The following is a 17,202-nucleotide window of genomic DNA, read 5'->3' as shown; positions in this document are numbered from 1 at the left end:
GTTGCGAGTCAGCCAATCCAATACTGAGGAGACTGCTTGCTTTCCAATTGGCTATGGGTAGGAGAGTGTTGTGATGAGAGGGATGTTGAACAGCCAATGGGAGTGTTGGGGATTGGCAGGTAACCAATGGCGTGAGGATAAGACGGGGGGATGTGGTCAGAGCAGTCGGTGCCTTGAGAACATGATTGAGATTCTCCAACCTCGTCCTTGGCTGGGATTCTCCAGTCCCGCTGCAATCAATGAATCGTAGAACCCTACAGTGCAGAAGGAGGCCATTCGGCCCATCAAGTCTGTGCCAACCACAATCCCACCCGGGCCCCATCCCCATAACCCCATGCATTGATCCCTGCTAGTCCCCCTGACACTAAGGGGCAATTTAGTATGGCCAATCCACCTAACCCGCACATTGTTGGAGTGTGGGAGGAGACCAGAGGAAACCCACGCAGACACGGGGAGAACATGCAAAACTCCACACAGACAGAGACCCAAGCCGGGAATCGAACCTGGGTCCCTGGCACTGTGAGGCAGCCGTGCTAACCACTGTGCCATCATGCCACCCTTAATGAAGATTTGGCTGAGCGCCAAATTCTCTGTTCTCGCTGGCGGGGACATACAAGGGCGAGGAATTCCAGCCTACATGCCAAGCCCTCCAGTAAAATAAAGTTGGCAACCCAAACCCCACCAGTTAAATGCATGCCCTCCATTACTCTGTCAAAGACTCAAGAACAGCTTCTTCCCTGCTGCCGTCAGACTTTTGAATGGAGCTACCTTGCATTAAGTTGATCTTCCTCTACACCCTAGCTATGACTGTAACAGTACATTCTGCACCCTCTCCTTTCAGTCAGGCAGCGTGGTCAGTGCAGGCTTGGAGGGCCGAAGGGCCTGTTCCTGTGCTGTAATTTTCTTTGTTCTTTGTTCTTTTCCTTATCTGTTGAGGTAGTATGGGCGGAGATTAGAAATAGGAGAGGAGAGGTCACCCTGTTGGGAGTCTTTTATAGACCTCCTAAAAGTTCTAGAGAGGTTGAGGAAAGGATTGCGGAGTCAATCCTGCTTAGGAGTGAAAGTAATAGGGCAATTGTTATGGGGGATTTTAACTTGACTAATATTGACTGGAATTGTTATAGCTCTAGCTCGTTAGAGGGGTCAGTTTTTGTTCAAAGCGTGCAGGAAGGTTTTTTGACTCAGTATGTAGACAGGCCAACTAGAGGTGAGGCTATATTGGATCTGGTGCTGGGAAATGAGCCAGACCAGGTGCTAGACTTGGACGTTGGTGTGCATTTTGGTGATAGTGACCACAATTCGGTTACGTTCACCTTAGTGATGGAAAGGGATAGGCATGAACCTCGGGCCAGTGGTTTTAGCTGGGGGAAGGGTAATTATGAGGCTATTAGGAGAGAATTAGGAAACATAGGTTGGACTAGGAGATTACAGGGACTGGGAACGTCCGACATGTGGAGTTTTTTCAAGGAGCAGCTACTGCGAGTCTGTGATAGGTATGTCCCTGTCAGGCAAGGAGGAATTGGTAGGGCTAGGGAACCGTGGTGCACCAAAAAAGTTTCTTTGTTGGTTAAAAAGAAAAAGGAGGCTTATGTTCGGATGAGACGTGAGCACTCGGGTAGTGCACTAGAAAGCTTTAGATTGGCTAAGAGGGAGTTGAAGAGCGAGCTTAGAAGGGCTAAAAGGGGACATGAGAAGACTTTGGCGGATAGGGTTAAAGAGAATCCTAAGGCGTTCTATAGGTATGTCAAGAACAGAAGGTTGGTTAGGGCAAGTTTAGGGCCAGTTATAGATGGCAGAGGGAAGTTATGTGTGGAACCGGAGGAGATTGGTGAAGCATTGAACCAATATTTCTCTTCGGTGTTCACGCAAGGGGACATGAATATAGCTGAGGAGGACACTGGGTTGCAAGGGAGTAGAATAGACAGTATTACAGTTGATAAGGAGGATGTGCAGGATATTCTGGAGGGTCTGAAAATAGATAAATCCCCTGGTCCGGATGGGATTTATCCAAGGATTCTCTGGGAGGCAAGAGAAGTGATTGCAGAGCCTCTGGCTCTGATCTTCAGGTCGTCGTTGGCCTCTGGTATAGTACCAGAAGATTGGAGGTTAGCGAATGTTGTCCCATTGTTTAAGAAGGGGAACAGAGACTTCCCCGGGAATTATAGACCGGTGAGTCTCACTTCTGTTGTCGGCAAGATGTTGGAAAAAATTATAAGGGATGGGATTTATAGTTATTTGGAGAGTAATGAATTGATAGGTGATAGTCAGCATGGTTTTGTGGCAGGTAGGTCGTGCCTTACTAACCTTATTGAGTTTTTTGAGAAAGTGACCAAGGAGGTGGATGGGGGCAAGGCAGTGGACGTGGTATATATGGATTTTAGTAAGGCGTTTGATAAGGTTCACCATGGTAGGCTTCTGCAGAAAATGCAGATGTATGGGATTGGGGGTGATCTAGGAAATTGGATCAGGAATTGGCTAGCGGATAGGAAACAGAGGGTGGTGGTTGATAGTAAATATTCATCATGGAGTGCGGTTACAAGTGGTGTACCTCAGGGATCTGTTTTGGGGCCACTGCTGTTTGTAATATTTATTAATGATCTGGATGAGGGTATAGTTGGGTGGATTAGCAAATTTGCTGATGACACCAAAGTCGGTGGTGTGGTCGACAGTGAGGAAGGGTGTCGTAGTTTGCAGGAAGACTTAGACAGGTTGCAAAGTTGGGCCGAGAGGTGGCGGATGGAGTTTAATGCGGAGAAGTGTGAGGTAATTCACTTTGGTAGGAATAACAGATGTGTTGAGTATAGGGCTAACGGGAGGACTTTGAATAGTGTGGAGGAGCAGAGGGATCTAGGTGTATGTGTGCATAGATCCCTGAAAGTTGGGAATCAAGTAGATAAGGTTGTTAAGAAGGCATATGGTGTCTTGGCGTTTATTGGTAGGGGGATTGAATTTAGGAGTCGTAGCGTTATGTTGCAACTGTACACAACTCTGGTGCGGCCGCACTTGGAGTACTGTGTGCAGTTCTGGTCCCCACATTACAGGAAGGATGTGGAGGCTTTGGAGAGGGTGCAGAGGAGGTTTACCAGGATGTTGCCTGGTATGGAGGGGAGATCCTATGAGGAGAGGCTGAGGGATTTGGGATTGTTTTCGCTGGAAAGGCGGCGGCTAAGAGGGGATCTTATTGAAACATATAAGATGATTAGAGGTTTAGATAGGGTGGATAGTGATAGCCTTTTTCCTCTGATGGAGAAATCCAGCACGAGGGGGCATGGCTTTAAATTGAGAGGGGGTAGTTATAGAACCGATGTCAGGGGTAGGTTCTTTACCCAGAGGGTGGTGAGGGATTGGAATGCCCTGCCAGCATCAGTAGTAAATGCGCCTAGTTTGGGGGCGTTTAAGAGATCCGTAGATAGGTTCATGGACGAAAAGAAATTGGTTTAGGTTGGAGGGTCACAGTTTTTTTTTTAACTGGTCGGTGCAACATCGTGGGCCGAAGGGCCTGTTCTGCGCTGTAATGTTCTATGTTCTATGTTCTATGTTCTATGTTCCAGACACATAGACGAGGGAAGAGCGGTAGATGTAGTTTATATGGATTTCAGCAAGGCGTTTGATAAGGTGCCCCATGAAAGGCTCATTGAGAAAGTGAAGGGGCATGGGATACAAGGGGACATTGCCTTGTGGATTCAGAACTGGCTTGCCCACAGAAGGCAAAGAGTGGTTGTAGATGGGTCTTTTTCAGCATGGAGGTCGGTCACCCGTGGAGTGCCCCAGGGATCTGTTCTGGGACCCTTGCTCTTTGTGATTTTTATAAATGACCTGGGTGAGGAAGTGGAAGGATGGGTTGGCGAGTTTGCTGATGACACAAAGGTTGGAGGTGTTGTGGATAGTGTAGAGGGATGTCAGAAGTTGCAACGAGACATAGATAAGATGCAAGACTGGGCGGAGAAGTGGCAGATGGGACTTCAACCCAGATAAGTGTGTGGTGGTTCATTTTGGCAGGTCGAATAGGATGAAAGAATATAATATTAAGAGTAAGACGCTTGGCAGTGTGGAAGATCAGAAGGATCTTGGGGTCCGGGTTCATAGGACGCTCAAAGCAGCATCGCAGGTGGCGGCTGTGGTTAAGAAGGCGTATGGAATACTGGCCTTCATCAATAGAGGAATTGAGTTTAGAAATCGGGAGATAATGCTGCAGCTGTATAGGACCCTGGTCAGACCCCACCTGGAGTACTGTGCCCAGTTCTGGTCGCCTCATTACAGAAAGGATGAGGAAGCCGTAGAAAGGGTGCAGAGGAGATTTACAAGGATGTTGCCTGGATTAGGTGGCACGCCTTATGAGGATAGGTTGAGAGAGCTAGGTCTTTTCTCCTTGGAGAGGCGAAGGATGAGGGGTGATCTGATAGAGGTGTACAAGATGTTGAGGGGTATTGATAGAGTAGATTCTCAGAGGCTTTTACCCAGGGCTGTAACGGTTGCCACAAGAGGTCACAGGTTTAGGGTGCTGGGGAGTAGGTACAGAGGAGATGTTAGGGGTAAGTTTTTCACTCAGAGGGTGGTGGGTGCGTGGAATCGGCTGCCGGTAGTGGTGGTGGAGGCGGATTCGATAGGGTCTTTTGGATAAGTTCATGGAAGTTCGTAAGATAGAGGGTTATAGGTAAGACTAGTAGGTAGGGACATGTTCGGCGCAACTTGTGGGCCGAAGGGCCTGTTTGTGCTGTAGCTTTTCTATGTTCTATGTTCTCTATGAACGGTATGCTTTGTCTGTATAGCGCGCGAGAAACAATACTTTTCACTGTATGGTAGTACATGTGACAATAATAAATCAAATCAAATCATAGCCCGCCCTCCTCACACCCCTTTCCATCTCTTCCAGGGAACCGCATGTGCATTGGTGAGACAGTGGCCCAGATGCAGCTTTTCTTGTTCCTCACGGCCCTGCTGCAAAGGTTCACCTTGAGGTCACCGTTGGACCCAGACGCCATCGATATCAGCCCACTGTCCAGTGGTTTCTCCACGCTGCATCGACCGTACCAATTATACTGCGTCCTGCGCAAATCAGCATGAGGGGAAAATGCGTCCAAAACACACGATCCATAAACACTGTGGTACAACAAATTATTTTAAAACTGCAGATATTTTTTTCAAAGATAATTTGTTCTGGGGTTGTGGACAGTTGGAAGCACCCAATCCCCTCGTTGATCTGAGTGTTTAGACAGTCAGATTTGCACTCTGGCGTCTGACCTGTACGTTGACCGGAGCAGATGAGAGAACGCAGCTGTAATAAAAGCAGAAAATGCTGGATAAATTCAGCGGGGATCCGGCAGCATCTGTGGAGAGAGAAGCAGAGCGGCGGGTTTTCCCGTTCCGCCCGCCACGGGAATCGCAGCGGGCGAGGGGCAGACCATGGGCGGGATTTTCCCGTCTCGGGGCGAGCGTGGCTGGAGAATCCCGCCCAGTGTTGACGTTTGGGATGTCCTGCTGCACGCAACACACTGTAAACCTCGGAGGAACAGTTCATTGAAAATCCAACAGAATCCGCGCAGTAACATCACTGAAACTAACCGCCAGCCTTCGGAGTGTGACTTTGAGTGAATGAAAGGGTCATTTGAAAGTTTACGTTGTGAGGGCAGGAATGTTGACTGAGAGAATCTCACAGTTACACCATCTCACATTTGCTCTGAAAAAGAGCAGTTGTTACCGGTTAGAAGGACTAGTCGGTCTCAATATTTCAGGCAGTGTACTCCACCCACCGTCTCTTCATGGCCGCGCTGCGCTGTCACTGAATATTTGCACAATCTGTTGAGGTGAGGGAAGCGTTAACTTCAATAAGAAACAACTTATTGTGGATTCATCTTGCCATGAGCTACAACAGGAGGGAGCATGATCAGGAGACATGAGGAGATGCAATGTACACTGGGTCCCATCAGCAAATCACAGTTAGATTACATTTTGACTTATACCTTATACTACACCTCCCCCAAGTCTCTGTTTCTACTGATTATACTACACCTCCCCCAAGTCTCTGTTTCTACTCATTATACTACACCTCCCCCAAGTCTCTGTTTCTACTCATTATACTACACCTCCCCCAAGTCTCTGTTTCTACTCATTATACTACACCTCCCCCAAGTCTCTGTTTCTACTCATTATACTACACCTCCCCCAAGTCTGTGTTTCTACCCATTATACTACACCTCCCCCAAGTCTCTGTTTCTACCCATTATACTACACCTCCCCCAAGTCTCTGTTTCTACCCATTATACTACACCTCCCCCAAGTCTCTGTTTCTACTCATTATACTACACCTCCCCCAAGTCTCTGTTTCTACCCATTATACTACACCTCCCCCAAGTCTCTGTTTCTGCCCATTATACTACACCTCCCCCAAGTCTCTGTTTCTACTCATTATACTACACCTCCCCCAAGTCTCTGTTTCTGCCCATTATACTACACCTCCCCCAAGTCTCTGTTTCTACTCATTATACTACACCTCCCCCAAGTCTCTGTTTCTACCCATTATACTACACCTCCCCCAAGTCTCTGTTTCTACTCATTATACTACACCTCCCCCAAGTCTCTGTTTCTACTCATTATACTACACCTCCCCCAAGTCTCTGTTTCTACTCATTATACTACACCTCCCCCAAGTCTCTGTTTCTACTCATTATACTACACCTCCCCCAAGTCTCTGTTTCTGCCCATTATACTACACCTCCCCCAAGTCTCTGTTTCTACTCATTATACTACACCTCCCCCAAGTCTCTGTTTCTACCCATTATACTACACCTCCCCCAAGTCTCTGTTTCTACTCATTATACTACACCTCCCCCAAGTCTCTGTTTCTGCCCATTATACTACACCTCCCCCAAGTCTCTGTTTCTACTCATTATACTACACCTCCCCCAAGTCTCTGTTTCTACCCATTATACTACACCTCCCCCAAGTCTCTGTTTCTACTCATTATACTACACCTCCCCCAAGTCTCTGTTTCTACCCATTATACTACACCTCCCCCAAGTCTCTGTTTCTACCCATTATACTACACCTCCCGCAAGTCTCTGTTTCTACCCATTATACTACACCTCCCCCAAGTCTCTGTTTCTACCCATTATACTACACCTCCCCCAAGTCTCTGTTTCTACTCATTATACTACACCTCCCCCAAGTCTCTGTTTCTACCCATTATACTACACCTCCCCCAAGTCTCTGTTTCTACCCATTATACTACACCTCCCCCAAGTCTCTGTTTCTACCCATTATACTACACCTCCCCCAAGTCTCTGTTTCTACTCATTATACTACACCTCCCCCAAGTCTCTGTTTCTACCCATTATACTACACCTCCCCCAAGTCTCTGTTTCTGCCCATTATACTACACCTCCCCCAAGTCTCTGTTTCTACTCATTATACTACACCTCCCCCAAGTCTCTGTTTCTGCCCATTATACTACACCTCCCCCAAGTCTCTGTTTCTACTCATTATACTACACCTCCCCCAAGTCTCTGTTTCTACCCATTATACTACACCTCCCCCAAGTCTCTGTTTCTACTCATTATACTACACCTCCCCCAAGTCTCTGTTTCTACTCATTATACTACACCTCCCCCAAGTCTCTGTTTCTACTCATTATACTACACCTCCCCCAAGTCTCTGTTTCTACTCATTATACTACACCTCCCCCAAGTCTCTGTTTCTGCCCATTATACTACACCTCCCCCAAGTCTCTGTTTCTACTCATTATACTACACCTCCCCCAAGTCTCTGTTTCTACCCATTATACTACACCTCCCCCAAGTCTCTGTTTCTACTCATTATACTACACCTCCCCCAAGTCTCTGTTTCTGCCCATTATACTACACCTCCCCCAAGTCTCTGTTTCTACTCATTATACTACACCTCCCCCAAGTCTCTGTTTCTACCCATTATACTACACCTCCCCCAAGTCTCTGTTTCTACTCATTATACTACACCTCCCCCAAGTCTCTGTTTCTACCCATTATACTACACCTCCCCCAAGTCTCTGTTTCTACCCATTATACTACACCTCCCCCAAGTCTCTGTTTCTACCCATTATACTACACCTCCCCCAAGTCTCTGTTTCTACTCATTATACTACACCTCCCCCAAGTCTCTGTTTCTACCCATTATACTACACCTCCCCCAAGTCTCTGTTTCTGCCCATTATACTACACCTCCCCCAAGTCTCTGTTTCTACTCATTATACTACACCTCCCCCAAGTCTCTGTTTCTACCCATTATACTGCACCTCCCCCAAGTCTCTGTTTCTACTCATTATACTACACCTCCCCCAAGTCTCTGTTTCTACTCATTATACTACACCTCCCCCAAGTCTCTGTTTTTACCCATTATACTACACCTCCCCCAAGTCTGTTTCTGCCCACTATACTACACCACCCCCAAGTCTCCGTTTCTACCCATTATACTGCACCTCCCCCAAGTCTCTGTTCCTACCCATTATACTACACCTCTCCCAAGTCTCTGTTTCTACCCATTATACAGCACCTCCCCCAAGTCTCTGTTTCTACCCATTATAATACACTTCCCCCAAGTCTCAGTTTTTACCCACTATACTACACCTCCCCCAAGTCTCTGTTTCTGCCCATTAAACTACACCTCCCCCAAGTCTCTGTTTCTGCCCATTAAACTACACCTCCCCCAAGTCTCTGTTTCTACCCATTAAACTACACCTCCCCCAAGTCTCTGTTTCTGCCCATTATACTACACCTCCCCCAAGTGTCTGGGTAAGATTCTCTGGCCTCCCCTCAGCATTTTCCTTGCTGGTGGGAGGCAGTGTGCTTTTTGCTGGTGGCTGGATCTTCCAGTCCCGCCGCTTTCAAAGAACAAAGAACAATACAGCACAGGAACAGGCCCTTCGGCCCTCCAAGCCCGCGCCGCTCCCCGGTCCAGGATTGAATCCTGAATCCAGGATCCCCGCCCAATTATCCAGCCTATCTACATCCTAATATCCTATCCACCGAGCTGTCCCTCACAGCTACGATGCTTTGTTCATCACAACCTATTAACTCACCCCCACCCCCCCATTCCAGACCATGTGATCTCCAGGGAGAGGCGAAAACCCAGAGTGAAAACCCCAGGGCCAATATGGGGAAAAAAAAATCTGGGAAATTCCTCTCCGACCCCCTGAGGCGATTGAAACGAGTCCAGGAGATCACACTGGCCCAGATCAGAAAATGCTTTCCAACCCTATTCATTTCCACTTCTGCTTTACGAACACCATCTGAATTCCCTGCCCCCGAGACAGGTTCCCAACTATCCGCAGTCTCGCTCTGTACTGGCACCAGCAAGATGATCATAGAATGAAGCCTTGAAACGAGAAACAAAGAACAATTAGCCCGCGCCGCTCCCTGGTCCAAACTAGACCACTCTTTTGTATCCCTCCATTCCCACTCCGTTCATAAAGCTGTCTAGATAAGTCTTGAACGTTCCCAGTGTGTCCGCCTCCACCACCTTGCCCGGCAACACATTCCAGGTCCCCACGACCCTCTGTGTAAAATATGTCCTTCTGATATCTGTGTTAAACCTCCCCCCCCTCACCTTGAACCTATGACCCCTCGTGAACGTCACCACCGACCTGGGGAAAAGCTTTCAATGGGAAGTCACATTGAAGCCGCCCCGTGTTGTCGGGAAACCCATGTGGTACAAGTGTCATCTCACCCGATGGAAGGTTATTGTTAATTGCTGATTCAAGGTGTCAGGCTGGGACCTGGAACAGCTCAAATTTCCCACCATACAGTTCCTTAATATGTGTTAGTGAGCCCCGTGCATTACCAGGGCAGCCCTGGCTTTAGCCCCTGGCCAGTGGCAAGTTAGCTGATCCTGCCAGAGGCAGCTGTAAGCAGAAATCTTGGCAGGACCTTGGAGGGCGGCACAGTGGTTAGCACTGCTGCCTCACAGCACCAGGAACCCGGGTTTGATTCCCGGCTTGGGTCACTGCCTGTGTGGAGTTTGCGCGTTCTCCCCGTGTCTGTGTGGGTTTCCTCTGGGTGCTCTGGTTTCCTCCCACAGTCCGAAAAACGTGCTGGTTAGGGTGCATTGGCCGTGCTAAATTCTCCCTCAGTGTACCCGAACAGGCACCAGAGTGTGGCGACTAGGGGATTTTCACAGTAACTTCATTGCAGTGTTAATGTAAGCCTACTTGTGACACTAATAAATAAACTTTAAATGAACTAAGCAATTTAGCATGGCCAATCCCCCTAACCTGAACATCTTTGGACACTAAGGGGCAATTTAGCATGGCCAATCCATCTAACCTGCACATTGGAGTGTGGGAAAAAACTGGAGCACCCACGCGGACATGGGGGAGAACAAGCAAACTCCTCACAGACAGTGATCCAAGCCTGGAATTGAACCCGGGTCCCTGGCACTGTGAGGCAGCAGTGCTAACCACTGTGCCACTGAGGCGCCCCTAATTTGAGGCAATTTTCTCGCGACCCAGATCGCTCCCTTGCAGGACACTCTGTCCTGTATTTTGACCCATGATTTTCACATGGGGTGCATCCCGCTCTTCTGTCAGAGGCCCGTCCGAACAGAACCATACCCACCCCCCGACTTGCAGAGGTTTGGCAAAGATTCGCCCCAGCTGTATAGTCCACTGTGTCAAAGAGTTCCTTCAACTCTCCCCCCTCCCCAGGGGCTGGTCAGGATGTACAGGACCAGCTGGTTAGGTGCCCATCCAACATTTCACATAGTTTTAGCAAAGCTCTGGAAATATTCTGCTTTTAAACAACCAACCGTGATTCAACACCTCCAACCTCCCCCCTCTCCACCCACCTCCCCCAGTGAGAAACTGTACAAAATCTGCTCGGGTTAAATCCACGGCCTAATAAATGTCGAGTGCTCGAGTGCTCTCCCCAGTGGAAGGAGATGGTTACTGCAGCAACTGTTTGATTTAATAAACTCTGAAGGTCATGAATGAGGGCCCACTGTTGTGTGGATGGGTGGCAGGGTAGGGAGAGATCCGGCATTGTCCTCCTAGAGTAGAAAAGACCCAGGGGAGATTAGGTAGAGGTGTTTAAAATCCCCAAAGGCTTTAGGTAAGGTAAATAAAGAGAAACTGCTGGAAGGTGCAAAGCAATAATGACTGGTGGAAGGACCAGGGCAGACAAGAGGAAGTCTATTTTGAGGGATGAGTGGTGAGGGTTTGATGATACAGCATTGATAGGGAGGTGGATACAGATTCAATCGTAACCTTCAAAAGGGAATTGGATAGAAATTTGATTTAGAAAATGTTGGTACAAAGGAAAAGGCGGCACAGTGGTTAGCACTGCTGCCTCACACCCGGGTTCGATTCTCGGCTTCGTTCACTGTGCAGAGTCTGCATGTTCTCCCCGTGTCTGCGTGGGTTTCCTCCGGGTGCCCCGGTTTCCTCCCACATTCCGAAAGACGTGCTGGTTAGGTGCTAAATTCTCCCTCAGTGTACCCCGAACAGGCGCCGGAGTGTGGCGGCTAGGGGATTTTCACAGTAACTTCATTGCAGTGTTAATGTAAGCCTACTTGCGACACTGATAAAAAATAAATGAACTAAAGGATAGGAAAGTGTGCTAACTGGATTGCTCCTTGATTGAGCCAGCACAGACTCGAAAGGCTGAGTGGCCTCATTTTGCGCTGCACTATTCTACCACTCGAATAGCAGTCAGTTGGTAGCACAGAATGAGTCTAATCTTTTCACCAAGACAGTCTCAAATTATCAAATAGGAACAACAATTCATACTGCATGAGAAGAGAGTGTTGATTGGTTGGCAAGTGGACTCTGATTGGTGGAGGCATCACCATGGGAAATGCACAATGGAACAGTTAACTGCCGAGCTTTTGTTCAAATTCATATAAAGAGATTATTGGCAACTTTGGTCAATGCCACATTCCAGCACCTGTTCGGGTAGACCGGAGAAGAATTTAGCACGGCCAATGCACCTAACCTGCATGTCCTTCGGACTGTGGGAGGAAACTGGAGCACCCGGAGGAAACCCACGCAGACACGGGGAGAACGTGCAGGCTCAGCACAGAGAGTGACCCAAGCCGGGAATGAACTACAGTTTTATTTAGTTGAAAAAGGTGCAACGGTTGTGCACATTTTCCTTCAGTCTGCAAAGGCCTTGGCTTTGTATGTGAATATATGTGTTTTTTAGACACGCGTTACAGTTGGTAATTTCTTGCAAGATAATCTGATGAGTGCAAGATGAAAAACTTTGACAACCTGTCTCTTTTCTCAGCAATACTCTATTGGCATCAATTTCTCTCCGCTTTGGATTATTGTTAGAAACTCATCTGCTTCTCAAGACTCCATAATTTCATTAAAAGTAGTCAAGTAATCTTTGAACCCATTTGATCTGAGAACAAAGAAAACTATAGCACAGGAACCTCCAAGCCTGTGTCGATCATGATGCCCGAGCTAAACTAAACTGGAACAAACTGCAGCCAAGAGGTATGGGGGAGTGTAGGGTTAACAAAGTGGATAGGCTAATGCATGATAAAAGTAAAATCCTGCAGATGTTGGAAATCTGAAATAAAAACTGAAGATGTTGGATAAACTCAGCAGGTCTGGCAGCATCCGTAGATCCTCTCCGTTTGTCTTTGTTCTCAGATCAAATGGGTTCAAAGATTACTTGACTACTTTTAATGAAATTATGGAGTCTTGAGAAGCAGGTGAGTTTCTAACAATAATCCAAAGCAGAGAGAAATTGATGCCAATAGAGTATTGCTGAAAAAAGAGACAGGTTGTCAAAGTTTTTCATCTTGCACTCATCAGATTATCTTGCAAGAAATTACCAACTGTAATGCGTGTCTAAACAACACATATATTCACATACAAAGCATCCGTAGAGACAGAAACAGAGTTAATGTCTCCCTAACTAAGGCCCCAATCTCCTCTCTTCACTATGGACATCCAATCCCTCTGCGCATCCATCTCCCACCGGGATAGTCTCAGGGATCTCCGCCTCTTTCTTGAGCAAAGGCCCGCCCAATCCCTGTCTACCATCGCACTCCTCCATCTAAATGAACATATTCTGTCTTAAAATAATTAACACCCCCTTTACCTTGTGCCCATGACATCTTAGGGAAGGTGCTGGCCTAGTGGTATTATCTCTAGGCTATTAATCCAGAAACTCAGCTAATGTTCTGGGGACCCAAGTTTGAATCTCGTCACAGCAGATGGTGGAATTTGAATTCAATAAAAAATATCTGGAATTAAGAATCTACTGATGACTGTGAAACCAATGCCAATTGTCGGAAAAACCCATCTGGTTCACTAATGTCCTTTAGGGAAGGAAATCTGCCGCCCTTAACTGGTCTGGTCTACATGTGACTCCAGAGCCACAGCAATGTGGTTGACTCTCAACTGACCTCTGAAATGGTCTAGCAAGCCACTCAGTTCAAGGACAACTGGGGATGGGCAATAAATGCTGGCCCAGCCAGTGACGCCCATGTCCCATGAATCAATGGATAAAAAATACTTCTGAGCTATCCCTGACCTTCTATTTTACTCTACCCCTCTCTTAAACAGCAATAAAGCCGTCATGTTTCTCCCTCTCTTTAACTCTGAGCAAGAGTCCCACGGACTCGAAACGTTAACTCTGTTTCTCTCTCCGCAGATGCTGTCAGACCTGCTGAGATTTTCTAGCATTTTCTATTTTATGTGCTAATGTGTGACGTGGATAATGACAACCACAAGTAGGCTGACACCGGTCAGTCACATGTTAGACTAGGTCGGAACACATAGCTCTCAGGAGCAACAAGTCTTCCCTGTCACCTGTATTAATAAAACATTAATAAAACTGTTTTGTGTAAGAGTGTGGTTACAGTCTGTCTAAGGGTCACACACACACACAAACACACCAGTAACCAAGAATCATACAGTGCAGAAGAGGCTGTGGTAAACCACTGTCAGCTTATTGCCTGTGTGTGTATGACATGCCTGGACATGCCCCTGCCGGCCTGGCCTGGGACTCCTCCCCCCTGGTCCAGGTATAAAGATGACTGCTCCCCACCCCCTGCCTCAGTCTCTGGACCAGTTCATCGGCATGGGTGTGCTCCAAGTCTTTTGCTAATAAAAGCCTATTTGTTCTAGCAAACTAGTCTTTGCTTGATTGATAGTGCATCAGAGGCCCTTCGGCCCATCGAGTCTGCACCAACACGTGAGAAACACTTGAACTCCCACCTAATCCCACTTGCCAGCACTTGGCCCATAGCCCTGAATGTTATGATGTGCCCAGTGCTCATCCAGATACTTTTTAAAGGATGTGAGGCATCCCGCCTCCACCACCCTCCCAGGCAGCGCATTCCAGATCCCCACCACCCTCTGGGTAAAAAAAGTTTTTCCTCACATCCCTCCCTAAACCTCCCACCCCTCGCCTTAAACCTATGTCTCCTCGTGACTGACCCTTCAACTAAGGGGAACAGTTGCTCCCTATCCACCATGTCCATGCCCCTCATAATCTTGTACACCTCGATCATGTCGCCCCTCAGTCTTCTCTGCTCCAGAGAAAACAACCCAAGTCTACCCAACTTCTCTTCATAACTTAAATGCTCCGTCCCAGGCAGCATCCTGGTGAATGTCCTCTGCACCCCCTCCAGTGCAATCACACCCTTCCTATCCACAGATCGGAGGGACCACCCAAAACAGGGAGCAGTCTTTCACTGAACACACACCCTCCTGACCATTCTTAGTTCTGCTTGACAGCACGTGTGATAACCCAGACTGAAAAACCTCGGCAGGCTTGGGTGGCACGCTGTTGGGTGCTGGGTCGGAGACCTGGGTGCACACGGCGTTGGTTTTCGGCCTGTTATTCTGAACGTAAGCCTGGGGGTTTCCCAGCTGCCACTGGGCTTCCTCAGGAAATTGGAGCCTCGGACAGGGATAGTTTACCAATGCAAAGGAGTCCAATGGAGTTTCAGGTGTGGACTCGGCACAGGGATTTTCATCACCATCATGGCACACCTTGCATTTCCAACCCATGTCCTTCTTGGTGGCCATTTTGGAAGCCCAAAAATAAAATGAGGCAGAACCTGAGATTAAGACAGAGCAGTAGAACTTATGCTAGCACCATATTTTCCATTTGTAAGACTGTCCCTTGGAGAATTTGACAACATTGTAAAGATTTATTCACACATGGGTGGGCACAGTGATTAGCACTGCTGCCTCACAGCGCCAAGGACCCAGATTCGCATCTGGCCTTAAGTGACTATGTGGAGTTTCCTCGTATCTGTGTGGGTTTCCTCCGGGTGCTCCAGTTTTTTAAAAAAGTTTTTTTTAATTTATTAGCGTCACAGGTAGGCTTACATTACCACTGCAATGAAGTTACTGTGAAAATCCCCTAGGTTTTCTCCCACAGTCCAAAGATGTGCGGGTTAGGTTGATTAGCTATGCTAAATTGCCCCTGAGTGTCGGGGGGACTAGCAGGATAAATAAGTGGAGTTACGGGGATCAAGCCTGGGTGGGATTGTGGTCGGTGCAGGCTCGATGGGCTGAATGGCCTCCTTCTGCACTGTAGGATTCTATGAACTGCTTTTTTACTGGTGTGTGATAAACCCAAACTATAACACATTTCAGTCTTGAATTTTGAACATTGCCCTCAAGGCTAACATTTTTGAAAAATTGTAAGCGCTAATCTATAAAAGCTAATCTACAGCGTTTTTTTAAAAATATTCATTTATGGAATGTGGGCGTTGCTGGTGAGGTTATTACCCATCCCTTGAGAAGGTGGTGGTGAGCAACATTCTTGCAGTCCCCAAGGTGTAAGTACATCTGTTAGGGAGGGAGTTCCAGGATTTTGACCCAGCGACAGTGAAGGAATGGCCGATATATTTCCAAGTCAGGATGAGGAGCAACATGGAGGCCAACCAGCAGGTGGCGGTGTTCCCAGGTATCTTCTGTGTCTGTGCTTCTAGATAGTAGTGGTTGTGGGTTTGGATGTTGCTGCCTGAGGAACCTTGGTGAGTTCCTGCAGTGCATCTTGTAGCTGGTACAGACTGCTGCCACTCTGCATCGGTGATGGAGGGATTGGATTTGATTTGATTCATTATTGTCACATGTATTAGCATACAGTGAAAAGTATTGTTTCATGCGCGCTATACAAAGCATACCGTTCATAGAGAAGGGGAGAGTGCAGAATGTATTGTTACAGTCATAGCTAGGGTGTAGAGAAAGATCAACTTAATGTGAGGTAGGTCCATTCAAAAGTCTGATGGCAACAGGGAAGAAGCTGTTCTTAAGTTGATTCATACCTACTTTTGGATCTTTTTCCTGACGGAAGAAGGTGGAAGAGAGAATGTCCGGGATACGTGGGGTCCTTGATAATGCTGGCTGTTTTTCCAAGGCAGCGGGAAGAGTAGATGGAATCAGTGGATGTGAGGCTGGTTTGCTTGATGGACCGGGCTTGAATGTTTGTGGATGGGGTAGCAATCAAGCGGGGCTGCTTTGTCCTGGATGGTGTCAAGATTCTTGAGTGTTGTTGGAGCTGCACTCATCCAGACAAGTGGGGAGTATTCCCTCACACTCCTGACTTGTGCCTTGTAGATGGTGGATGGACTTTGGGGAGTCAAGAGGTGAGTTACTCACCGCAGGATCCCCAGCCTCTGACCTGCTCTGGAATTAGTTTATGTGTGGATGACAGCAGCACTGTGGTTGAAGAGGAACCAATGCATTCAACTACTGGACTGTAATAACTATTCTAACTTAAAATATCTAGGCTCCAATTGAGAGGCTGACACTATCGAATGGAAGTTTGCCTGAACATAACCCATTCAGAGGTCACAGGAAAAATACAGGCAGATACAGGATAAAGTTCCATCTGAATCATAGAATCCCTGCAGTGCAGAAGGAGGCTATTTGGCCCATCGAGTCTGCACCAACAACAATCCCATCCAGGCCCTATCCCCGCAATCCCATTTACCCTGCGAATCCCCACACACTAATGGACAACTTAGTCAATGGCCAATCAACCTAACCTGCACATCTTTGGACTGTGGGAGGAAACTGGAGCACCCGGAGGAAACCCACGCAGACATGGGGAGAAAGGGTAAACTCCACACAGACAGTGACCCAAGGCTGGAATTGAACCCAGGTCCCTGGCACTGTGAGGCAGCAGTGCTAACCATTGTGCCACCATGCAGTTATTTGTCCAAGCACTTCATCAAGCCAGACTCTCCAGTACAGTACTGAGG

Source organism: Mustelus asterias, unplaced genomic scaffold (assembly GCF_964213995.1).
Source record: "Mustelus asterias unplaced genomic scaffold, sMusAst1.hap1.1 HAP1_SCAFFOLD_3485, whole genome shotgun sequence".
Taxonomy (NCBI): Eukaryota; Metazoa; Chordata; class Chondrichthyes; order Carcharhiniformes; family Triakidae; genus Mustelus; species Mustelus asterias.
This window is presented reverse-complemented; position numbering follows the sequence as displayed.